Below are 27,171 nucleotides of genomic sequence, written 5' to 3'. Positions count from 1 at the left end.
ATATTCGAATCCCAAACATTGAAAGACCAACTCAATAGTACAGGAACAGAGTGGGGATTCATCCCAAATCGCTCACCATGGTTTGGCGGATGGTGGGAAAGAATGATTGGACTTGTTAAAACCACACTTAAGAAGGTACTTGGTCGGTCATTCGTAACTTACGGATCCCTGCAGACGATACTTACAGAAATCGAAGCCGTTCTTAATGACCGTCCTCTGACATACGTTACATCCGATACTTCAGACCCAGAACCGCTTACCCCTTCGCATTTACTATATGGTCGAAGGATAACGACTCCGGTGGATTACTCAGCTATTCAGAACGTAAACAGTAACCACAACACAGCAAATAAACAGGTTCGAATCCAGCGAGAGTTACTCAATGGATTTTGGGAGAGATGGAAGACTGATTATCTTACATCATTACGTGAACGACACACGCAAAGCGGTCAAAACAAGCAGACGATAAAAGTTGGTGACGTGGTACAGGTGCATGAAGACTGTCCTCGATTACGATGGAAACTTGCCGTGGTGGAGGAACTGATGCCTGGTAAAGATGGTTTAACCAGATCAGCCATGATTCGTACCGGAAGTGATCTTACAACACGAGCTATTAAGAAACTTTACCCCCTTGAGCTGAATAAAAATGAGAGACCGTAATTTCATGCAAGAATTTATCAAAATTGAATTACGGAAATACGTGAAAAAGATAAATACACAGTTTAAGTATACATTTATAGACTGACAGAGTAAATTTATATTAACTGAAATTATGGATAATTTGAATTACATAGACACTGTACTTTAATAGTTCTAGAATCTACGCGAGAATGTGATTTATGAAAGACTTATTCTATGATTTGATCAGCATTCTGGGATAACATTTTCATGATATTTTAAATATAGATATTTTTCTATGCTTCAGATTAATTAACTTTGAAGCATTTCGCGGCCCCCAGAATGTCAGAAATAACGTACATTTATGTATCACAACGTTTAACGCTATTTATTTGTATTACGTTTTGGCGTCACTGACATCACTTCCTGATATTGTAAACATCTTGAGTTTGAATAATAGATTCATATGAACCAGACGTGCGTTCTTATATAGAGTTTAACCGCAACCCCACCCCCCCCCATTTGTTTCATTCTTTTTTCAGAAGTTGAAATCGGCCTGTGCTGACCATTGGTGGCATGTTTGGATTGGTGATTCTTGTTTTTATTATTGGATCAAATGCACTATGAACGAATGAATGAGTTTGTCCTTATTCAACGACTGTTTCAAGAAACAAGAGTTCCGACTATCACAAAATACGCCCATGATCTTACTTGGCCTAATGCTTAATTTGGCCGAGATATTATGCCCACAAACATTGTCAGCAAGTTTGGTGAAGATCAGATGATAACTGTTTGACTTGAAGAGCAGACATGCTGTGGACGCTGCCCGCCCACCACAGGTGTTCACGTAATACACCATACTTTAAGACGGGCGTATAAAAAGGAAAAGTGCTTTTACTCGCACCAGAATTAGTGGCATTTAGCATGTCACAGGGTGATGTTTCAAAAGCAGGTGCATGATTGACCAAAGATTAAGGTCAGTGACAAATACAATAAAGGAAACAACACTTCAAATTTTAATACAAAGACTGCCTTGGTTTTGAGTGCCTTGATTGTGAGCGTACATACAGAGTCGAAAATGAGCCAATTGGTGTTATTTTGCCATTGACCATTGATCAACTAACTGATGTTACAGCAGTGTTTATGCCAAAATTGTTAGAAGACACTGAAAGCTAACTAACAAGGATCTGGTCAATTATAATGTCTCATGTGAGTGTCATGGAGCAAAGATAGAGAACGCTGGTAAGTACAATATCAAAATTCATATTAATGCTAGGGTTCTAAATGCCTTAAAATAAATTGTAACATTATTGTGAACATCCTGGTGTTGATCTTTTCAGTATTTTATCTTAAACTACAACTTGATCTTTAATGTTTAATGTCTATTTCACTGTCACATCCTTTAATGTTACATTCAGTAAATGTTAATGTCAATCATGAACCATAAGTTTTGCACTTGATCTTAATATTTTTAATGCCTATTTCACTTTCACAACTGAATATTCTCTAATGTCATGTTCAGTAAGTTTAATAAATCATCTTTATCTTTGTATCTTTCCAGCTTGCCAGTAGACCCATGGTAGCATTCAGTATGCGATCAATCATTACTAACAGACAGGAATATATCATTGATAAGTTATTTCTCTGATTTTTTTTTCTGACCAGAGAGAAACAATGCTCGGAATCTGTGCTATTCTCGGAATCTGTGCTATTTTGTGGAAAATTCAACACTTGACTCGCTATTTTGTGGAAAATTCAACACTTGACTTGCACTGGTATTCTCAACTTTCCACTGGCTGCCAGGAAACAGCGAGAAACTTGGTCTGATCAGTGCATTCCGTCTTCATGCCACTCTGACAGTCAATGACTTCGTGAAAAAGTTCCATGGGAAGCAGCTTCAAGCAAGGGACACAACTGAAATAATGCAAGAAAATTGATACGAAATAATGCAAGAAAACTGATATACAATTAACAAACAGAGCTGGTTAGATTTTGATTCAAAATATTAGTCTGTGGCCCACATTATGTGGGAAACATTATATATATATATATATAAAGTTTTGATTTTACCGTAAAGACTTTTGTGTTCATAATCCTTTCCTCATGCGTTCAATGTATACCGAGTCTTATGTCAAAATATAACCCTAAAAGTTAATCGATTGTTAGCTTAATCGCCTGTTAAAAGTTTCAAACATCTGGGCCCAAATGGTTACTCAATTTGCAAATAAAAGTATAAGCATGTTTGTTGTTTTCTGTTTAAAAGTATTTATAAATATTCTTGCATGACTTAACATACATTGCCAGTTGATAGTTCATGTTATATGACCAGTCCATATTCAACAATTGTTTACTGGGTTAAAATGTCCAAATATTCTAAAACAAAACTGTGAAAATTAATTTCTGGTGTCATGTAATGAATCACTTCTTGAATGGCTCTCAGTCCTTTGCATCTCAGGCAATAGACTTGACTACTGATTTGCAAGTCATTTAGTAAGTGTATAATAGTCGTTAGTCGTTACAAAATTGTCTCATATGTCTAAATGCAATCTATAACAATATTGTTAAATTAAGAAGGTATAAAACAACAGCTACCAGAGGACAGCAGGGCTCGACATTTCAACAGCCTTGTTAATTGAATTAATGTTAAAGTTGAAAAGGGAGAATGCATGTCCGCTCATCACAGTGGACAAGTGTGTGAAGTTTCAATTCATTCTAATTAGTGGTTAATGAGCTGCTTTCTTACAATAACAAGAGCTTTACCAGTAAAAACTTTAACAAAAAAAATCCAAGTTAAAAAGGGACATAACAAATTCAAACCAAAGTTATGGGGATTGTTTCTCCTGGTGTCAACTTTGATAGTAAATAATTATTTAAAGTTTCAAGACAAAAGTGTCAATAGTAACACAAGTTATTTGACTTTATCAAAAAATTTACCAAGTTAAAAAGGGACATAACTCTGTCAAAATTCGAACAGATTAATGGGAATTGTTTCTCCTGGTGTAGACTTTGATAGTTAATAACTATTTTAAGTTTCATGTCAAAAGCTTTGATAATAACAGAGATATATGGCTTTATCAAAAACCTTAACCAATGACAAGATACCAGCTTACATACAGAAATCATGATACCGACACCGTCACACAGGTGAGCTAGTCCGATAGCTCTACCTATTCTAAGAATAGTCCAATTTAAACAAGAGTTCCGCCAAGTGGGGCAATATACGCCCGAAGGGTTACATCAGAGGATGGGAGCAAAATTTCAAGAACTTGACTGTTGAAGCCCAAAGGACAGGAACAACAAAGGGAAGTAATTCCAAAGAAAATTCTAAGTCCAAAAAAAATCCTTACACGGTATAGGTATGTTAAAATACACCTAAAAGTTGGAGGTACCATTCATGTTGTACCACAGAAAAGTGGTCTTGGTTTTTCTCTATGGCCAATAATAGATAATTCCAAAATTTTTTTTTATTGTAAGTGAACAAAAATGGGATCTGCCAAATAAAACCAAGAGCACTGCAATGCAGAGCATTATACACAAAGCAGTCATATATGACCTTTGACCCCTAAGTGTGACCTTGACCTTGAAGTGAATCACCTGAAACGTGTGCTCTGCACATCGTCTCAGTGTGGTGAACATTTATGCCAAGCTTCCTTGAAATCCTTCAAGCAGTTCAAGAGTTACAGAGCAGACACAAAACAACCTGATATGACCTTTGACCCCTAAGTGTGACCTTGACCTTGAAGCGAGACATCCAAAACATGCGCTCTACATGTCGTCTGGTTGTGGTGAACATATTTCTTTAAAAGATATCATTGGGATCTTCATTTTCCTACCAGATAAAAACATTCCAAATGCTCACCTGTACAGCAAGTCAGGTTTTCAATAGAGGTAAATAAATGAGGAAATGATTGAAAATCTACAATTTAAACACTATAAAAAAAATATGTTTACTTGAAATTCTCATGCAAACAAACAATGCATTTTACCTCCAACAGCAAGTCCGGCTATGAAAAACAAGAGCGCCGCCAAGTGGGGGAATATACGCCCAAAGGGCTACATCAGAAGATGGGAGCAAAATTTAAAGAACTTGACTGTTGAAGCCTAAAGGACAGGAACAACAAAAAGAAGAAATTCCAAAAAAAATAATAAAAAATTCTAAGTTCACAAAAAAATTCTTACCAGGTAAAGTTATGTCAAAATACATCTAAAACTTGGATGTTCCATCCATGTTGTACCACCCACAGAAAAGTGGTCTCGGTTTTTCCCTACTGCCAATAATAAAAAAGTTTCAAAATAAGCTATTTATAGTTACAAAAAGGGAAGTAATTAAACAAGAGGGCCATGATGGCCCTATATCGCTCACCTGTTATCATTGCACTTGAGGACAAGAAGGTCCTCAGAAAAAATATCTAAGTCCAAAGGACAGAAACAACAAAGGGAAGAAATTGAACCAAAAAGAAAAAAAAATTCTTACAAGGTATAGATATATCAAAATACACCTAAAAATTTGAGGTAACATCCATGTTGTACCACAGAAAAGTGGTCTCGGGTTTTTCCCTACGGCCAATAATAAAAAAGTTACTAAAAATAAGCTATTATTAGTAACGTAAATTGGAAATAATTAAAAAAAAAATATTGTAAGTGAACAAAAGAAGGATCTGCCAAATAAATCTGTTGACATAAATGAAATTTCAGATCAGTATCTTCATTAGTTACGGAGATATAACAATTTTAATTTGAAATAAAGGGAGGTAATTTGACATAAAATCAGTTCATAGTTATCTACCCCGATTGTCTCAGTCCAGCTAATAACAATAATGAAATTTCAAATAAGTCTTATAAGTACTTACTGATATAAATCCATTTTGATTACAATCGGGGGAGGTAATCAGATATAAAATAACTCTGGAACCTACGATTGGATCTGATTTGTCATGGAATCCAAGATTTATTGTTGTTGAAGATATTTTGGAAGTTTGTATCAAATAAAACCATAAATAAAGTCTCGATATGGCTGCAAAAGCCAAAATAGCCAATTTTGGACCTTTAAGGGGCCATAACTCTGGAACCCATGATGGAATCTGGCCAGTTCAAGAAAGGAACCAAGATCTTGTGGTGATACAAGTTGTGTGCGAGTTTGGATAAAATCAAATCAAAAATGAAGCTGCTATTGTGCAGACAAGGTCAAAATAGCTAATTCTGGCCCTTTCAGGGGCCATCACTCTGGAACCTATAACGGAATCTGGCCAGTTCAAGAAAGGAACCAAGATCTTATGGTGATACAAGTTGTGTGCCAGTTTGGTAAAAATCAAATCATGAATAAAGCTGCTATTGTGCAGACAAGGTCAAAATAGCTAATTTTGGCCCTTTTAGGGGCCATAACTCTGGAACCCATAATGGGATCTGGCCAGTTCAAGAAATGAACCATGATCTTATGGTGATACAAGTTGTGTGCAAGTTTGGTTAAAATAAAATCATGAATAAAACCACTATCATGCAGACAAGAAATTGTTGACGGACTGACGGCGGACGAAGAGTGATCACAAAAGCTCACCTTGTCACTATGTGACAGGTGAGCTAAAAAAAATACTGTAAGAGAACAAAAAGGGATATGCCAAATAAAAACAAGAGCACTGCAATGCATAGCAATATACACAAAGCAAAGTCATATATGACCTTTGACCCTTAATTGTGACCTTGACCTTGAAGCGAGTCATCCAAAACATGTGCTCTGCACGTCACCTCAGTGTGGTGAACTTTTGTGCCAAGTTTCTTTGAAATCCTTTAAGCAGTTCAAGAGTTACTGAGTGGACACAGCAAAGTCATATAGGACCTTTCACTCCAAAGTTTGACCTTGACGCTAGTTATCCAAAACAAGCGCTAGTGTGGTGAACATTTGTGCCAAGTTTCTTTGAAATCCTTTAAGCAGTTCAAAGTTACAGAGCGGACACGAAACACTCTCATATGACCTTTGACCCCTAAGTGTGATCTTGACCTTGAAATGAGACATCCAAAACATGTGCTCTGCACGTCGTCTTGGTGTGGTGAACATTTTTGTCAAGTTTCTTTGAAATCCTTCATGAGGTTCAAGAGTTACAGAATGGACATGAAATTGCTGATGGACGGACGGACAGACAGAGGGACACCGGGACCATAACATAATACGTCCCTTCGGGCGTATAAAAACATGTTCATGCTATCATAGGAGACAACGCACTTGTCTACTTCGATGCTGAATCGCGAAAAAACAGGCATAACTGAGGAAACTTGAGCTATCACTGAAGTGATTAACACCACTAATGTGGATTATGATGTTGGACACCAGTTTGAATCAGTAAAATCTATTTCAAGTAATAGCAGGGAGGGTTCTGCACTTAGTCACACTAATATACAATGTCACTATGAGCAAGTAGTAGTACAGTAAGTATCAAATGAATATCTTATGCAATGAAGATATTGGACTTCATCATAAAAACTTATAAAAATTTAATTTCTTTAGTTAACAAGAGGTCATTATGACCCTGGATTGCTCACCTGAGTAATATGAGCTACATGTTCCAAATGTCAAACTGATGATAAAATATTAAGAAAGTCAGTACCGTAATTGGCCAAATATAGGTCGCACTCGTGTATAGGACACAGTGAAAAATATCAGCAGAATTCTAGAAAAATGCTTATACCCACTTACCACTTATCTGAATTTATGTTTGTCCAAAATTCGCTATAGTTTCAACGAACTTGCCTGTTTTTGCTTAATCATTGTCGATGTTTTTGGATGTTGTGGCAAGTATTTAAACTGAAAAGCATAACTCTGCGTAAGCACTAAACTGCTGCACCCTCTGACCACTCCATGAATATTGATGCCAGTGAAAACGAAAGTACACTTTGGCACGTGGCGGTAAAATGACGTAATTTTAAGACTGGTTTGCAAATTGTTTTGAACATTACGGATCAGCGACTATGATCATATTGGATCAGTCTAAAATCTAGCAGGCACATGTTTACTATTGCCTCCGGGTATGATTAAACGGTCAATTGTTTGCAGATTGTGACAGTAGGTGTAAGATAAGTAATGCCTCGGGCGTGAATTTCTCAATGAACAAGAGGATTATAGACAACTTTCAAAATTATGTTTGAAGATTAGATAATCGATTTCCGGGCTACCTGATATGGAGTTTCAATATTTTAATGCAAAATGTGTGAAAACACACCGGGAAAGTTTTACACAGGTCTTGTTAAAAACTTAACGATCAGTTACAGAAATGCGTTGTAAAATATATTTTAATGAAAAACAGCATCTTTTTTATGCGAGCTCTAAATTTTACATTTTATACAAAAGTAATTTAAGACGCTGGGTTTCGATACCGGCTATCAATTATGCCTGAGTCATAGGTATTTAATCCCCTTGAATTCTCTTCAATATAGATCGAGGTACACGGGGTAAACAAAGATCGATTTTCTTAATTTTTGAGTCGGGGGAAATGTTTGGTCTTTTTCTATCCCCATATATAAGATGCATCGGTCCTTCAAGACAAGAATCTTGTAAAAATATGTGCGTCTTATATTCGGTAGGTCACGGTAGGTCACATTCATGGTCAATGAAATTCAGTTTTACGATTTGTGTGCAAAACTGTGTATGTCATCAAAATTTCAAGGCTGTATCTTAAAAAACAAGACAGTAGGTCAGTAGGTCAAGGTCACAGTCAAGTGACATCATATTACTTGGGGTCATCAGGTAATTATAATTAAACAGTCTTGGAAATAGGATCAGATGATTTTTTAAGTATTTTTCCCCAGGCGGATAATTTGAACAATTTTGGTAGAGGACCACTAGATGATGCTACACACCAGATATCAAAGTCCTAGGGCCTGTTGTTTTGGACAAAAAGATTTTTCTTTCAGTTGCCATGGCAACTAGAGTTTTGCATAGAATTCAATTATTTGAACAATTTTGAAAGGGGGCCACCAAGGATCATTCCTGTGAAGTTTGGTGTAATTCTACCCAGTGGTTTTCAAGAAGAAGATTTTTTTAGAAATTGTTGACGGATGACGCATGACGGACATCAAGCGGTCACAATAGCTCACCTTGTCACTTCATGACAGGTGAGCTAAAAAGATGCTAATTCTGACAATACTGCAGGGGAGTTACACAGCCTAACATACTATTGAACATTATCAGTACTAACCAGTACAGCATGTTTTAACTGAATATTAATTAATGACGAAAATATTGGACAACATAAAGCCTTGACTAACACCGACGCATAAGGCCAGGGAAAGTGCAATAGCCCTCCTTATTCTTTGAATAGTCGAGCTAAAAAAAACTTACATGAATTAGCCGATACTTTATCCATCAGTTTGGTCTTGGTTTGCAGGAATGAATCTTGGAACAGGGGCATCTGTATTATGTTGGCTATGACCTCCATGAACCCTACGACAGATCTGTAATTCAATATATGTACACACATTTAATGATCTAAACAATTAACATTGTTTTATTTCCTCAAGGTGTGCAATTCCATTTTTCAGTTCTTGCAAGCTCTTGGGATCCATTGTGCTTGATAGGTTTTTTTTTAACTGTTTCACTTAATTTTCTCACATATATATAATATTTTCAAAGTATAATATAACTTCCCCATCTGAAGCTAATCCTGGCAAATAACTACAGTCATGTAGCTTTCATTCTGAATATGTAATTTAAACAAGAGGGTCATGATGACCCTGAATCGCTCACCTGAGTAATAAGAGCCACATGTTTGAAATGGCAAAATGATGCTAAAATATTAGAAAGTGGGTCAGTAGGTCAATTCATGGTCACTGAAAGTCAGATTTAAGATCGGTGTGCAAACCTGTACATGTCATCCAAATTTCAAGGCTGAATCTCAAAAAACAAGTAGGACAGTAGATCAAGGTCACAGTCAAGTGACCCTAATCACCTGGGGTCATCAGGTAATTATAATTAATCAGTCTAGGAAATACAATCTGATAATATTTGAAGTATTTATTCCTATATAACTCATATAAAAAGTGACCCCCAGGGCTGGGCCTCTTTTCACCCCAGGGGCATAATTTGAACAATTGTGGTAGGGGACCACAAGGCAATGCAATATATCAAATATAAGAAGCCTAGGCCTTGCAGTTTCAGACAAGAAGATTTTTAAAGTTTTTTCCTATACAAGTATATATAAAACTGGGACCCCCAGGGCAGGGCCTCTTTTCACCCTAGGGTTATAATCTGAATAATTTTAGTAGAAGACCACAAGGCAATGCTACATATCAAATATCAAAGGCCTAGGTCTTGTGGTTTTAGACAAGAAGATTTTTATAGTTTTTTCCTATGTAAAACTTGTGACCCCCGGGACGGGGCCTCTTTTCACCCCAGGGGCATAATTGGAACAATCTTCATAGAGGACCATTAGAAGATGTCACACGCCAAATATCAAGGCTCTATGCCTTGCAGTTTTGGACAAGAAGATTTTTAAAGTTTTTCTGTTCGGTTGCCATGGCAACCAGTATTCTGCATGGAATTCAATTCTTTGAACAATTTTGAAAGGGGGCCACATAAGGATCATTCCTGTGAAGTTTAGTGTAATTCTACCCAGTGGTTTTCAAGAAGAAGTTTTTTTCAGAAAATGTTGACGGACGGACGACGCACGTCGCACTATGGACATTGAGCGGTCACAAAAGCTCACCATGAGCTAAAAATCCTATCCTCACTGGCAAAACTAACATATAGGTAACTCACTGGAAGAATGAGAATGAGAAAGGTTTTCAATAAGGTATGTTCTGGCACCTAGGTCATGGCCATAGTGATTCTCAGGACAATAGACTGAAGTGCCACAGACTCAGAACAAACAAACTTGTAAATGTAAATTCCATTTGTTGATTTAAACCAAATAAGAGAGAGGCTTAAAAAGTCAATCAGCTGACCTGCCTTGCCATTTGCGACTTTTGTTTTTTTTCAGCACTCAATCCTGAAAAGAGATTCTATTCCTGCAATGTGTAACTTAAACATTCATGTTACCTGAATTATAGTATTGACTGTACAGATGTGGTTCAAATGAACTCCAGAAAGTTCCAGACAAGATCCAGCTGAAAGTTATTCATTCAATGCCAACTCTGTCTCACATTTCCAGCAACTACTGGTAGTTTAGCATCTGAATTAGCTGATCTGATGTTGCTTAATTGTTGTTGTTATAGTTTTATTCATGTCATTTTTGCCAGTCTCTCCAAACACTGTCTGCACCAAAACTAAATGAAATGTATGCAGAAAGTAAAAGTATGTGAAAAACTACCATGAATAATATGTTTGCAGGAGTTATGGTTTATGCACACTGCAGTTCCTTAACCCGTACCCTGCTTAATTTAAATCTGAGAACTTGTCCATCTTCCAATCTGGACAGTACCATAAACTGTTAAAAGGGGTGCTTCCCAAAAAGATACTGACTGAATGACAAACAGTGCTGGTCATGATCAGACTTCATGGATGTGCAGGCTGATCATGATCTGCAGTGGTTGCAAAGGCAGGATCAATAGTGTCCAGCATTGTAATTAAGGTTTATGTTCTCAAACACACAGTGTCATGTGAAATTTAATCATTTTCAGAAGGTTCAGGCATAATTTCTACAGGAAATATCTTTATTAAGCAAAGTTGAGTTACGGTTCATGTACACTGCACTGAATCTTAATGTCATCTTTAAGTGTGTGAAATTTTACCAAGTTCTGTTTGAGGGGCCACAATGACTATGCTGTAGCTGCTGCCTTTTTGTTATAAACATAAAACACGTTACTCTTTAGTTAAATTCTGTTATCAATGATGGTTTTCTCTTTTATTTTATACTCTTCTGTGAAATACTGAAATTTATCAGTGAAATAAAATTGATATTTTCACTGTTTCAAACAGTGAAAATAATTATCATTTTTGTTTTTCACTGGTACGGAACTACATTTGAATGCGAAATGATATGAATTATAAATGATAGGAAATTCCTTGAAAAATATTCTTCAGTAAAGGTAAATATGTTATAAATAATAAAAGGATCATAAATATTTACATTTTATCATAATAAAATGTCACAGAAATCTAAAAACGTAATAGAACTATTTATAGTTTTTCTACAAATATATGACATCCTGACGTCACAGCATTATCACGTTAAGGTGCGATGCCTGATGGACCAAATTATTTGTTTTGGAGTCTTACTCTGGGGTAAAGTGTTGTAAATAATGGGAAGTAATTCAAAATGTAAGCAATGTTAGATTTTCATGAAACCTCAAACATCTTAGAATTTATAAAGCATGTACTCAAATTCTATCATTATAATCAATTAGGATATAAAGTGCAGCTTAGGTGCTTAAATATTTTTTTTCTGAAAAAGCTATTTGTTGATAAATTGTTTCTTATACTGGCATCTCCGTCTTGAATATAATTTATCTTCATACAGTTACCAGCTGAGAAAAATAAGAAATTAGGCTTAATTTCTATCCATTTAACTGTTTTGCTGAAGAAAAATTTAGAAACCTGCAGATTTATTCTATTTTTTTTAAATTATTATTATGACAACGATATTTAATATTTTAGTGCAAATTCCGAGAACAAATATTTAAAGAGAATATACTTACGAACAGAAGACACCAGCAGTAGAGGTCTAGAAGACTGAAGGCAGGGAACATACAGAAGGACTTGCACCCTGTTTGGCTCACTCACTGTCCCTACTAAAGGTCTGGCACGATTTCACATTTCCATGGGAATACAGTCTCTCTGGCTCCCAAGCTTGTAATTAGAAAAGAGCCAAAACAGGAAAAACTGAACTTGAAATTATTTTATGTTAAAAAAGTTACTTCTTAATTAATAAGGCAAGAATTAGTAAAGGCCATTTATGGCCAAAATGCCAAAAAAAGGAAAAAACTCGCAAAGAATTGATTTTTTGTGTAAGTATTATACAAGATGTATGCAACAACATATAAAAAGTATAGAAAAGTATCATGATGCAAAATGTCTATTTTTGGGGTTAAAATGTTCAAAATATTAATGAAACTGCGGATTTCTGGAATCGGCCCATAACAATAGATTTATGCATCTAACGAGGTCCAACTTTGGCACAACGTTAGATTACTATATTGTGCAAAATGTAAACTAATTAGAAATTTAGAAGAAAACAAAATGGCGTCCTAAATCCAATATGGCCGCCATAAAAACGACATTTAAACCAGAATTGTCGTCGATTTTATGTCAAATTGTCTCATATCATTGCTTTTACATATAATAAGCTGGTTATTGTTAGTTACAGTATGCAGTTTACCTAAGATGGAAAACATTTGCCAGCAGATTCAATACCGGGCAATAGTGAAGTACAAAGACAAAATTGCCGAGTCATTCGGCAGTAGAAATTGTCGTAAAGCAGCAATGACTTAATTATTTATTAACAAAATATACGAGTATGCGTACTTTCCTTTCTTAGTAAGATCATTTCCCATATGATAATTATGGTTTTGAGGCAAAATTACATTAAAGTGTTTTCAGTTATTTTTTAGCTCGACTATTCGAAGAATAGGGGAGCTATCCTACTCGCCCCGGCCTTGGCGTGAGTGTGAGCATCACACAAATGTTAAAGTTTGCGTACCATCCCAAATATTTTCAAAGTCCATTGAGATATTGCTTTCATATTTTGCATACTTGTTTACCATCATGACCCCAGTCAGTAAAAAGGAGGAGGCAATTCTATCAAGCATTTTTACTGAATTATTGCCCCTTTTCGACTTAGAATATGCTTATTGTAATGTTAAAATTTGCATACCATCCCAAATATTTTCAAAGTCCATTGAGATATTGCTTTCATATTTTGCATACTTGTTTACCATCATGACCCCATTCTGTAAAAAGGAGGAGACAACTCTATCAAGCATTTTGACTCAATTATGGCCCCTTTTCGACTAAGAATATGCTTATTGTAATGTTAAAGTTTTACTCATAGCTTATATTATACTATTAAGCACTGAGAATAGTCGAGCGTGCTGTTCACTGACAGTTCTTGTCTTTTTTATTAAACAGGAAATGGCACATACAAATAGTCCTCGGCCTTTTTCTTCCTTTTTTTTGCTCTGTAGAGCTATTTTCCTTATATTTTGCAATTTTATTTCTGAAATGACATGAAAGATCTATGATTGACATGTACGTAGCATTTTCACAATGAAATAATAACATGACAGTATTTGTCATGGAAACTTATATCACACACTACCACTACAATCTGGGGTCTCATTTTCAGCTATTTTTGCAATTTGTGTGTTTGACTGAAAATAATTTTCTTTAATCAAACTTAACCGCCGCTTTTCTTTTGATTTTTATTCCGCACTAATAACATTCTTCAATAAATTGTAAGTTACAGACATTCTAAATTGGTCCTGATGTGTGCTGCAGCCATTGAAAATATGTCAATTTTATATAGTGTAAAGACAAACAGCTATTTAGTGTGTTATAACCTTATGAACGACTTGGGTTAATAACAGTCATAACTGGATCTCAGCATCGCACATTATGTTATATACAGTCATATAGTAAAACAGGACCAACTATTTGTTAGATCTTATAAGAAGAGTTGCAGTATTGTAACTAGGTTTCGAGCGTTAACGCCAGCGCATAGAAATTAAACCTTTACGGGATAGACGATAGAAAATATAGGCTGATCATCGGAAATCTGAGACAGAGACGTTTGGTTTGGTAATCGTCTGAGTCAGTAAGAGAACGAGGTTCAACCACAGGCACGGGTCCAGTGTATATTTTTTTGTTTAATATGAAAAATCACGGTTTTTTCACACAATTAACCTTTTATATGTTAGTCAAATGAAAAAAAAATCGATGACAAAACATCCGGTCACAGTATCATATACATGGAAAAGGTAAACTATACGAGCGTAACTTCAGCTGCCAAACGAAGTGATAAAAACCAGGAACACGTCCGCTATCCGGAATGAAATCACCGGGGATAACTGAAATATTTCGCTCGTAGAGACTTGTACTGTGTATTTCAAAGCAATTTATGGGGTCAGTTTAGTATTTATGGAAGGCTTTAAATATTTCGAAGGTGCAATCATGCAGGTAGCGGCTGCAAGTGTATAAACTCCAATTTTGAAATGTTCTTCAAGTTTGCCGAGTAGTTTCCCATAGCGTTACGCTCGTATAGTTTACCTTTTCCATGTATATGATACTGTGTCCGGATTTTTTGTCATCGATTTTTTTTTTTCACTTGACTAACATATAAAAGGTTAATTGTGTGAAAAAAGTGATTTTTTTATATTAAACAAAAAAATATACACTGGACCCGTGCCTGTGGGTTCAACGTTATCACTGAAGTACAGCCAAAGCTAATGCTATATTTTATAGCATATAAGCACTGAGCATCCGAGAGTTAGGGCAATCATACTGAGTTGCAGCTTCATATAAGAGAACATCGGCTGAACATCTATGCGAAAGGACACTCGTATGTTGTCGATTCATTGGCGGACAGGAACTTGAAAGAAAAAAGTTAAATACAGTATTCCCAGCCTATAGGAGTTTGAGCTGATTATCATAGTTTAAGGTTGTTAGTTTGAAACATTGAGTGATTAGCCTGATCCCTGAAATCATTACAGTCATGAATCATTTAGGCGAGGTAGCCAGAGAATAAAAATATTTATAAGGTACTGTATATGGTCTCACAGCTCTACGTTTTAACATAGCACAGTCACCATAGTGATTGGATACATTACATTGTTCAAGATACTAAAGGCGTAAGCATTTTCCCGTGTCATATAACTCGTATCCTGATATTTACATATGCTATGTTGAAGTGTTGTTATGATATAAATTTCTATGCTATTTCGAATCGTACTTTAGTAAAATGTATTCAATTAATGTTTTTTTTAAGGTTATGACACACTTAATAGCTGTTCTTTTTTTATTCTTTATAACATTCACATATTTCCAATGACTATTTTAAATGTCTGTAAGTTATATTTTCTTGCAGAATATTGTCAATACTGAAGCAGGGTTCATGCTTGATGCAGAAAAATATTTTCAGTCAAACACACAAACTGCAAAATTAGCTAAACAATGAGATCCCAAACTACAGTGGTAGTGTATGATCTAAGTCAACATGACACATTCTGTAGTGTTGCTATTTTATTATGAAAATGCTACCTACATGTCAAGCATAGATCTATCATGATTTCAGCAAATATTGCAAAGAAAATAAGGAAAATAGCTCTAAAGAGCCAGATTTCAATTTTTGCCAATGTTCCCTTGTATGTTACAGCAGACTAAATAGCTGTTCTTCGTTATTCTATATAAAATTGTCATATTTCCAATGTCTGCAGCACACATCAGGACCTACTTTAAATGTCTGTATCTTACATTCTCTTGACGAACATTGTCAGTGCTGAATAAAAATCAGAAAAAATGGGGGTCATGTTTGATACAAGAAAAATATTTTTAGTCGAACCATTTTTAGCGCCATTTCTTTATTCGGGGTCTGTATAGTCTAAATGACCCTATGGCGGCCATTTTGGAATTGAGAAGCCATCTTGAATTTGTTTAAGACTGAAGTTTGTGTGTTTTGAGATAAAATGTGTGTATCTTTTATGATGCTGGTCATTTTTCACACTATTTGAACTTTGTGAAATGCTTAAACGGTTTTCCTGTGTAATGAGATTTAATGGTGGCCATCTTGGATTTTGGCGGCCATCTTGGATTTTTTAAAATAGTCATGAGCTTAATTTTTTTGTGTTATAATTTTCTACTACCATGCAAAATTTCACTTTCTTAATAAAAATATTGACATCATTATGGGCCGATTCCAGAAATTCACAGTTTCAATCATATTTTTTAACTTTTTACCCCCAAAAAATGCATTTTGCACCATGATAACATTCTATACTTTTAGTATGCTGTTACATACATATTGTGTAATGCTTTCACCAAAAATCAATTCTTTGCGAGTTTTTTCCCCTTTTTTCATAAATGGCCTATACTAAATATGATACTGCAGAAGTGAGCTACATGAAAAACAAATCTGACAATATGGCATGTCCTGGTAACGGAAGGCAAAAATTCAAAGGAAATCTGAAAGAGAGAAAATCCTGCCTGTTCCTGGCAGGCCTTGAACCTGAAAGAAATAAAATCCTGCCCAATGTATGTTCCGTCCAAGTAAAACATGCATTTGAAGACCTGGGCAGGGTATGGTCCTGAAATAAAGAAGAAATCCTTGCAATCCCTGATATCCGTCTCTCTCAACAAAGGAACAACTATCATCTAGCAACCCGCCAGCGAGAATTGAAGACCAGTTATCCCCATTAACGCTTCCTATCTTGCGGACATATTGACACCGGGTCCTCGAAGGTTACGCAAGTAGTCTTGATCAACAGTTAAGGGATCTGCCAGGCCTGGAAATCTGAAAAAAAATATTCTGCCATCTCTGTATGTTCAGTTGTCTTCGGAAGACTTTGAACCTGAAAAAAAAGAAATCCTGCCTACCTCATAAAGGTGGTCCTAGACAGGTCTTGACACTGAAAGAAAATCCTGCCGATTGCATGTATGGACGGGACATACAGTCAGTTGTCATTGGCAGGCTGTGGACCTGAAAGAAATAAAATCCTCACAATCCCTGATTCCCATCTCTCAAAACACAAAGGAACAACCTTCATCTAAACACTGCCAGTGCAGAATTGTACACCAGTCACTTCCACACGTTTTCATCTTGCGGATATATAGAACTGCCTACCTCATAAAGGTGGTCCTAGACAGGTCTTGACACTGAAAGAAAATCCTGCAGACTGCATGTATGGACGGGACATACAGTCAGTTGTCATTGGCAGGCTGTGGACCTGAAAGAAATAAAATCCTCACAATCCCTGATTCCCATCTCTCAAAACACAAAGGAACAACCTTCATCTAAACACTGCCAGTGCAGAATTGTACACCAGTCACTTCCACACGTTTTCATCTTGCGGATATATAGACACCGGATTATCCTCGATGGCAACGATGATAAGTCTTGATCAATAGTGAAGGGATCTGTAAGGCCTTGGCAGCTGTAACAAAAAGCAACTCTGCCAATCTTTTGAAGCAGCATCTCCTCCTCAGCAGTCTGGAAGATTGGCAGGAAAACAAAACAAAACAAACAACAGGGCCCTGAAGGCCTTGTATTGTTTTTACTCTAGATAACCTGGTGCCTTATTTGGCCTAGATTTCATAGAGACAAACAATTTGACCACCTCTTATGTAAAACAGGTAGATCATTAATCAAGATTTTCAATGATTTGACCTAGTGACATAGCTTTTGACCTCAGGTACCCCACTTCTGAACATGACCTAGATTCCATACAGACCAACATTCCCGCTACAATTTATGAAGATCAAGTTGGAAAAGTGACCACTACAGTTTTTTTTACAAAGTTTTTCTATGATTTGAATAAATGACCTAGTTTCTTTTTCCCAAAGTGACCCAATTACAAATTTATCCTAGATTTTAAACAGAGAAACATTCCAACCAAGTCTCATGGAGATAAGGTTGAAAATGTGACATTTGGAGTGTAAATGTCATTCTATAATTTGTTTGTTTGTTTTGGGTTTAACGCCGTTTTTCAACAGTATTTCAGTCATGTAACGGCGGGCAGTTAACCTTAACCAGTGTTCCTGGATTCTGTACCAGTACAAACCTGTTCTCCGCAAGTAACTGCCAACTTCCCCACATGAATTATCAGAGGTGGAGGACTAATGATTTCAGACACAATGTCGTTTATCAAATAGTCACGGAGAACATGCGCCCCGCCCGAGGATCGAACTCGCGACCCCGCGATCCGTAGACCAACGCTCTTACCTACTGAGCTAAGCGGGCGGGCTCATTCTATAATTTGACCTTGTGACAAAGATTTTGACCTAGATAACCAAGTTTTTTAACTTTACCTAGATTTAAAAGAGACAATTATTCTGACCAAGTTTTATATAGGATCATGTAGTAGGCATAGGAAAAAGAGATCAATATAATGCACCTTTACTAATCCTACCAGGTGTTCTGTATTACAAAAGTGTTTCTATTGTGACAGTTTGATACAAGCAAAACTGTATTATCTGCACTATAAAATACTTTCTGGTATTTCATTTTGTTATCGGCTTGTTAAAAGTTAATTTTTACCATAAGTAAGTTGACAAAATCATAGGAACCAGTGTTTCAGGGGTAAATCAAACATATATTGATAAATCCTAAACGATTTTGTTGTTCAAAAATGTATAATATTGTATCTTAAACCGTTTTCGTTTTCTACTCTATTGTGTAATTGCAAGGGAAGTAAACTAATAAATATCTCTGCTTTAAAGTAATAGCCCAAGGCAAGAGTTGACATTCTTTGCGGATCACAACTTTGAATTAAATATAAAAAATTTCTGTTATTGATATTAGCAAAACTATCAAACATTGCACATTTGTGAAATCATTTTTGTTAATTTCAAGGACTTGGAAATCAATTTCTAGACTTTATTTAATGTATTTCTATCAATGAAAATATTAGGGTCTATCTCTGCATGTAGTAAATGTGTCTTTGCTATGATTTGACCGGTTGACCTAGTTTTGACCTCGGGCAACCCAGTTTAAATTTTATCCTCATTTCTTACAAAGAAAATTATTTTGACATAGTTTCATAAAGATGAGGTGTAAAAAAAGGCCTCTAGAGAGTATTTTTTTATCCAAGATGACCCATTAACAAACTTGAGATTTTACTGAGGATTCTGACCAAGTTTCATAAAGATTGAGCTAAAACTGTGACCTCTAAAGTATTCTCAGTCAAATTCTTTACAATGCATGACACGCAGCGCATGATGACAGATGACGGACATATGATGAGCACAGTAAAGATGGAAAAAAGTCCTTATCCTAACCAGAATTTAATGCAATATCAAGCATAAAAATAATTTAAACTGAAACACCAAAATTATTCAATCTTTATTAAATAAATTTTACAAAAATGAAGAGGGTCACAATAGTGCTAGATTGCTTGACCAAGTTTTACTATATTAAACTAGAGTGTAACCAAGATTTTTCTGTGATCCATTGACCTCAAATGATTCAGTTTGAACATTCCTCTCACTAAATAAGGTTATAAGTTGTATTAGATAATACCTGGTGAACTTTAACACAGATGAACTTAAAGGTCCAATACTAAAGAAAGTGAACATTTTAATTTCTTTTAAAAAGCACAGAAACTTTTTCATTTTATTGGAAAATGAAAGTTGGTATGTAGAAATTCGAAATAAATCGCAGTATATGTACAATTATTTTTCTATGAAGTATGAAGAAAGTTAAAAAGACCTGGGGGGTCATTCTGTCGATTCATTGAAATTTCAACATAATCACACTGGATAACCGGCTATCTTGACGCCCGCTGGAAATGTAACTCAGCTGGAAATGCAACGCAGCTGTAAATAGGTAGGTAAAGTTTTTCATTTATTTCTATTAAAACGAAGCCAATTCTTGCAAATCAACTTGACAGTTTTATCAAGGAATGACCATTGCTTACATTTACAATTTCTGGGCCAAAAACGATCGTTATCTTTTGAGATATTCTCTAACAATTTCTTCACTTTGAAAAATCGAGCAAAAATCCAAAGTTTTGTGCAAATTGTTTTGTTTATGAACAACCTGTGAAAAATTTTATCATCTGGTTGAACAGATGTGTCCTTTTGGAACACCTGTGTGAAGTTTCCGGGTTCTACGTTATTCCTGAAAAAGTATATTAGCCGTTAAATAGGCATGGTCGAAAAAAAAAGACTGTCGAAAACGGCCGCTGTATTTGCAAAAGGCAGTCGTTGAAGTCAGCTGTCGGCTATCGAGAATACAGCTGTATCAAAGTAAAAAAAAATGTCTTGTAGACATGTAATATGCCCCGTAGAGTCTCTTCTTTATGTATATTTTGGATCTGTTTTGTCTGTCTGTGTTTTTGCGACTTCATTCGTCTTTAATTTGTGTAAAATGTGTATACTTGCAGTCCGTAAACAGTTTGAATATACTTATGTATGGTCCTTATTGCCTTGTCGAGTAATTCTGGTTGATTTCATTATCATTGTCCGTTTGGTTTAGGGTCTAAAAGTTGCTTAGTTCCTTTCGTCTGTCCGTTCGTCCGCCCGCAGTGTCTTGTCCGAATCTGATTCTACATGCACGTGAACAATTTCCTCGTGTGCAGAACCTGAACTTGTCCTCTAATTGATTTTTGGATCTAAGATATCCAAATGACATCTATCATGTTTTGAAGTACGGGATTGGCAGTACAAATCAATAGGCTATCATTGTACCTCTGAGTCACATTTATACACGAATCTTAGTAGATAAGGTATATACACGAATACACTAAAAGTCTGTGTTTTATGGCAGCTTATTTATGGCTTATAATACTGTGTATGCGTAAAACTTTTATTTTTAAACAAAAAGACATTATGTATGTGAAACAATATACAATACCTAGCGTTGTACAAAATAACAGTGTAAGACAGAAAGAGCAAATGCGTAAACTGCACAAAAGGGGGATAACTCTTGTGACATAAATTCTGGGATCCGTTATCGTAAGATCGTAAAAAAGCAAAGAACAGTTCCGATCTACCTTGTTATATGTTGATTAAAGCTACATGTGACTGCCATGCTAAGAAATAACTAATTAACATTCATGTGAGATTTTGCAAAGTACTGCTTATTTAGATTTGAAACAATCGTTTTCAATCGTTTGCCTCTATACATCAACAACTTGCAGTTTTAGACCATGAATAAACTGGTATTTGTTGAAAAGGTATTTATGAATAAAACAAAATAGCAGATTTACATTAGGAGCAATTAAATAATTATGTATGAGCAAATAATATTATACACCATCTAGCACCATCAAGGACTGACGGCCAGAAGCAATCATTTGCACTTGCAAAACCCGAGGTGAAATTACTTTCTGTAGCAGCCCGGAGGCACCTGTAGTGGTTTTCCTCCACCAACAAAAGCTGGCAAAATTGCAATATGCACTGTATTGCTTCGGTGTAACTGCAAAAAAATATATGGTTGGCTTTCGCATGCTGGAAAAATGGCAAGAACGCGTGAACTACGTTTAAATTCAGCCCGGGTGTGAAGGAATATAGTCCTAAAGCCTCTTGAAATGAAAGTGCCAATTTTAAAAATAATTACGTTTCCGTCAAATCACTACCAGTAATACTTTTTACTTACAAAAGTATTCAAAATCATCGGAGTTAATGGATAGTCTATAAATGCTAACATCTGAGTTCAACGACAGCACTAGCAGCCGTTTTCGACAGTCTTTTTTTTTCGACCATGCCTATTTAACGGCTAATATACTTTTTCAGGAATAACGTAGAACCCGGAAACTTCACACAGGTGTTCCGAAAGGACACATCTGTTCAACCAGATGATAAAATTTTTCACACGTTGTTCATAAACAAAACAATTTGCGCAAAACTTTGGATTTTTGCTCGATTTTTCAAAGTGAAGAAATTGTTAGAGAATATCTCAAAACATAACGATCGTTTTTGGCCCAGAAATTGTAAATGTAAGCAATGGTCATTCCTTGATAAAACAGTCAAGTTGATTTGCAAGAATTGGCTTCGTTTTAATAGAAATAAATGAAAAACTTTACCTACCTATTTACAGCTGCGTTACATTTCCAGCTGAGTTACATTTCCAGCGGGCGTCAAGATAGCCGGTTATCCAGTGTGAACCAGTAGCACTCTTTCAAAACAGCCGCAACAAAAACCTAAGTTGTGGTTTAGAAAAATGAACAGTGTCGTACACAATATGATATGTTGCTAGACAACACCGCATTTCGGTTGAATTGTTATCATTGTGTAGCAGGTAACGGCTAGTGAATGTGTAGAGAAATCTGCCCGAAGAGCGAATCACGTGACATTTGTGTTGTGTGTGAACTCGTTTTCACTCTCAGTCAGTCGTAGGCAGTCGTTGGCGGACAAAGGAGGACAAAGAACGAACACAGGAAGGAAGGTAAAATTAATTTTAAAAAAGAAATGTTTAATTAAAGTTTAGCTTTTTAGACTTTCATTTGATGTTCAGAGTGTTTTTTAATATCAACATGCAACAGTTTTCCAGATTATCTTTACACGCCATGTACCCGGATAATTTTAACTCTGTTCAGCGACCCTAACTCAGTGCCAACATGGCGGATGTAAAGCCGATACAACTTTGTTTTCTGTGTAATTACGATGTATAAAGGAATGTTTCTGTTGTTATATCTATCACCATTGATCAAGTGTATATTTATTTCAAAATGTATCATGTTAAATATATCAACCTTTGTGTACAGTGTATTCAGGTGGAAAAACGACGAACAAGGCAACTTTTTCAGTGAAAACTTTTACAAAAAATCTTTAAAAATACTTCTATGCTTTTGATGCCTCGACTATTTTGTTGTTTGAAAGCAAAGATATACTGCTTTATAGGCCCCTTTACGCTATGTTGTTAACCCACTACATGTTGACACAATACATGTTCAAATGTACTGACAGCGAGAAAAGGGATAAAAACCTAACTTTGATTTGATAAAAACCGAACTCAGTTTACATGAAGAATGGATAAAAGCCTAACTTACACGAAATTATGTGACAGATAAACACCTAACTGACTAGTATTCTATAGAAATGAATGAGTTGACATGTACATGGTCTGATTATTGTAAACATTACTTTATAAGCGGTATTGTCTTCAAACTTTGTCGTTAATTTTAAGATGTTAATGTATGCCCACTACAGTCAAATATTTTTTCATAATTTTAATATTATGCAAATAGCAATGTTTGGAAAAATCTGGATAAACCCTAAAAAGTAACTCAGTATAAAGTCAAAATTATTAGTATATTTACATAAGAAATTATTTAATACCACCGATGTTCGAAGTTCTGTAGTTCCCAACCCTATCTCCCTCTCTCTCTCTCTCTCTCTCTCTCTCTCTCTCTCTCTCTCTCTCACACACACACACACACACACACACACACACACACACACACACTCTCTGTTTCAGAAGAATTGTGTTTGTTTCAAATCTTGTATATCGTATAGTGTAAGAGATTTTTATAGAGGTGCTAATGGAATATTTTTGATATTGTTTAAATGGGATTAGATTTATGATTAATTATTAAATATGATATTTTTCAGACGGTAAATAGGGAATAAAAGTGTGTGTGGTGTGGTGGGGTGGGGGAGTGATGCATGGACTGACGGGACAGGGATGTGGGTATCCTTACATTTTTCACTTGTCCACGGACACTTAAAATCTACTTGTCCATAGTCAAATTTCACTTGCTCTGATTTGTAATATTAAACCTTCATGAAAGCGCAAATAGACTGGAGTTTGAGTTCTTTATCTAGGACAATGAAAAGAAAAGCATATTACAGTAACTGTGGTAAAATATAAGTTGTTGAAATATTTGCCTTTTAACGTTTATAAAAGTCTGAAATCGCGTAAGCAGTGTTCAGGATCTTTTGAGGTCATGCCCGAAACACTGGCCATGCAATGGTGCAAAGCCAGATGAATTCAGAGAAAGACTCTTAAAACGTTCCTACTTGTTTTAGTCATACCTGCGATCTCTGTGTGCTTTTGATTTTAATTTGGCTGACTACTGGGTCAAATATTTCCTTTGACAGTGACTTATTGTCTCAGCAGTTGGAATTCTACTTACAAACTTGTCATAATACTTTTTTTAAGTTGTTTACGTTTCTGATGTCTTTAAATGTCCTTTTAGTTCTCTGTGTGTAACCCTTTTTTCCTTTTTTTAGTTTTAGTTACAGAATGCTATATGCTGATGATGCAAATATTTTTCTTCAGCTACTTTAAGTAGTTCTTATGTTCCCTTTAGCATGTATATGGTTTCTTCTTTTATGCTGTTTTTTTTTAAATGCATGTTGTAAAATGTGACTCTTCTTATTTTTGTGTAGTGTCAGCTAATTTTTTTATGTTGCTTTAAATGTGCTAAATCTGTATGTGGTAAATTACTTTTTCGTTTTATTTGCTAGTACATAATTATGTGCTATTTTGTTTTAATGCGCTGTAACATGTATGTGATAATTTGTGATTTGTTTCTATCTACTTAGAGCCAGATGCTTTATTTGCTTTAATGTGCTTTAACATATTTACATTTTATTACAGCTGTTTTACTTATGTTGAGCTTATTTACATGTGTTTGTCGGAAAATAGCTTTAAGCTAGCGTTATATGTTTATACTTTTCCGACGTTAAATAAATGTTCTTGTATCTAAATCTTCTCTGATATTTTATCATAGTCACCGAGTTACAGTGTGTGCGAGACCTAGTCAAAGAACCCATTATCTTTATCACCTCCATACACTTGAAGCAACACACAATCTAAATGATATTTTATGTTTTCTCATTTCATACCTGAAAACGTATGCTTGTCCGTGGACACACAGAATGAAAAATGCACTTGTCCGCCGGCAAAAAATCACGAGTCGGAAAAGTTGGACATAGGAATCCCACATCCCTGCAGGGGTGGGTAGATCAAAGAACTTCGAGCACTGAGTTAGGGTCGCTGAACAGAGTTAGGATTATCCGGGTACATGGCGTGCTTTAGAGCAGTTTTGCAAGAAATATTGTTTGTGGTAAAGCAGCGTGTCATGATGTATTAGGCTTGAACCAGTTTCCTGTCAATGCAATATGTAGAGATGGTACCTAAAATATTCAAATTCATCTTTACAGGTTTTTTTCAGAGTGAAATGATAGCTAAGTGCACCAATTTTCTAAATATATTTATGGTTTTCCTCTTCTCCATGTCAAAAATAGAAATATTTGATATCTAAAAAATGACTTTCTCAAAATATCTGAAGCAAAATGAACAACTCTTGTATTGACCGTTTTTCAAAGATTTTAGGACTTCCCAAATTATAGTCTATATCAAAAGCTCCCACAGCTAAATAAATTCAATAGAGTATAATGTAAGTTTACTCTACTTTCAACAGTTTGAAAGAGCCTATACTGAACTTCCTTTTGTCTTTTAATAAAGTCAAATTCCAAGACTAGCCAAGAGTCTAAAACGCTTGAAAAAATTCTGAGTGAAAGAGAATGACATGCTTTTTATTATAAGCTTACCAAAACGATACCAAAAATGTACCTTAAAGAAGTTACTAAAGATTTTATATTGTAAACAAACCCCTACACCATTTTACCATCAATATTATCCACTCATGAATGCACTCAATTCAGGTGATAATTGTTGATATATTTGTAAATGAGAGGCCCCAACAAAAACCTTTTTTCAAGTTTTGTAAACAGTATAAGTTTTAAATTAATGTTGATATCTGAAATTATCCGATTACTTTGTTTTCAACAATAAATAAAACACCTTTTAGTTTGTTTAGGGTAGTTGGCCTGTAACGAAAATCATCATATAGAGTAATCTCCATATGCTTTTTCAGCATTTATTCGTTTTTCAAGGAAAGCAAATGATCCGTGCTAGTTCCCTCCAGAGACTGTTTAAATTGAGAATTGCTTAAAATACATTACATAGAGTCATTACCTCTCAGCTACCTTAACATGTAATAATTACAACCACTACCTTAATCCATTGTAATTATATTTGACGACAATGAATTTTTGTGTTACCAATTTAACTTTTTTTGTTATTTCTCATTGTTGGATATATACATTTTACATTTTGATATATAAATGTTGTGTAAACCAATGTATCACCATTGATAAATAACTTTGGCTAAAAGATCAAAACTTAATAAGGTTTCTTAATGTCGTTAATTTTCTTCAAAGGAATGTAAAAAACTATGCATCATTCTATATAATCTTCATGCATTACTAAACTTTCTATCAGGGCCTCACTACAACTTACAAAATAACTGTCAGTGTAAGTCATGAGAAAAGCGTGCATATTGTATATTGAATACAAAGGGATTTAAAAAAATGTAGGTCATATTTTGTCTGTCTGATAAGTTGTTTGAGAAAGGACCTATCTGATTTTTCTTTCACTTTTGATCAATATTTAATGTTGGCTTCAGTTTATTGGTCAATTCAGAGTTGTCCCCCTTTGATTTATTTGGGTAGGTACCATCTCTACAATATGGTTACAAAATAATATTTCCTTTCATTGTTATTTTTCAAGTCTTCTTGCAGTAAGGTCAACATGTCCTTAAAATGGCTGTTAGGTATATTATACATCTGTCCATTGCATAGAGCAATATTTGTTTATTTGGCATAAATGTTTGCCACAATTTGAAACAGTGTTTGCAGTAAGATACAGGTTTTTGTTCTTAAAGTTTAAGGATATATACTTATAGGGTCAAAGGTCATGTTAGATCTTGTCCGGGCTGTAACCTTTTTACAAAGTTATTTGATATCAGGATCTTTCTATTTATCTATATGAACAAAGTTTTGACTATGAAGAAAGTATAGAAGATATATATTCGATACAGAGTTATGGTTCTTGCACATTGCATTTAATCTCATTGTTATTTGTCAAAATATTCAGTGCAATTGAATTCTGTTTTTATTTGTTGGAGTTA

The 27,171-nt window shown here is 35.2% G+C and overlaps 2 long non-coding RNA genes across 4 annotated transcripts in view; one reads left to right on the top strand and one right to left on the bottom strand.

Annotated features, from left to right (window-relative positions):
• Positions 1-1,621: 1,621 nt before the first annotated feature.
• Positions 1,622-22,568, bottom strand: LOC123554816 (uncharacterized). Of its 3 annotated transcripts, none has more exons than XR_006687133.2 (5): positions 22,429-22,568; positions 12,241-12,391; positions 10,643-10,869; positions 8,948-9,060; positions 1,622-2,532 (listed from the first exon to the last, which is right to left on the bottom strand). It is a non-coding gene; the product is annotated as an uncharacterized LOC123554816 (long non-coding RNA). The 3 variants fall into 3 exon arrangements; XR_008371615.1 differs by lacking the exon at positions 22,429-22,568 and adding an exon at positions 19,959-20,160; XR_006687134.2 differs by lacking the exon at positions 22,429-22,568 and adding an exon at positions 14,271-14,728.
• LOC123554815 (uncharacterized) overlaps positions 22,513-27,171 on the top strand; it is a 50,523-nt gene continuing 45,864 nt past the window's right edge. The window contains exon 1 of the long non-coding RNA XR_006687132.2: positions 22,513-22,637. This is a non-coding gene — a long non-coding RNA (uncharacterized LOC123554815). The remainder of the gene's footprint in view (positions 22,638-27,171) is intronic.

The sequence above is a fragment of the Mercenaria mercenaria genome, chromosome 7 (genome assembly GCF_021730395.1).
Source record: "Mercenaria mercenaria strain notata chromosome 7, MADL_Memer_1, whole genome shotgun sequence".
Classification (NCBI taxonomy): Eukaryota; Metazoa; Mollusca; class Bivalvia; order Venerida; family Veneridae; genus Mercenaria; species Mercenaria mercenaria.
Note: the sequence above shows the minus strand (reverse complement) of the source record. Positions and strands in the feature narration are given on the sequence as shown.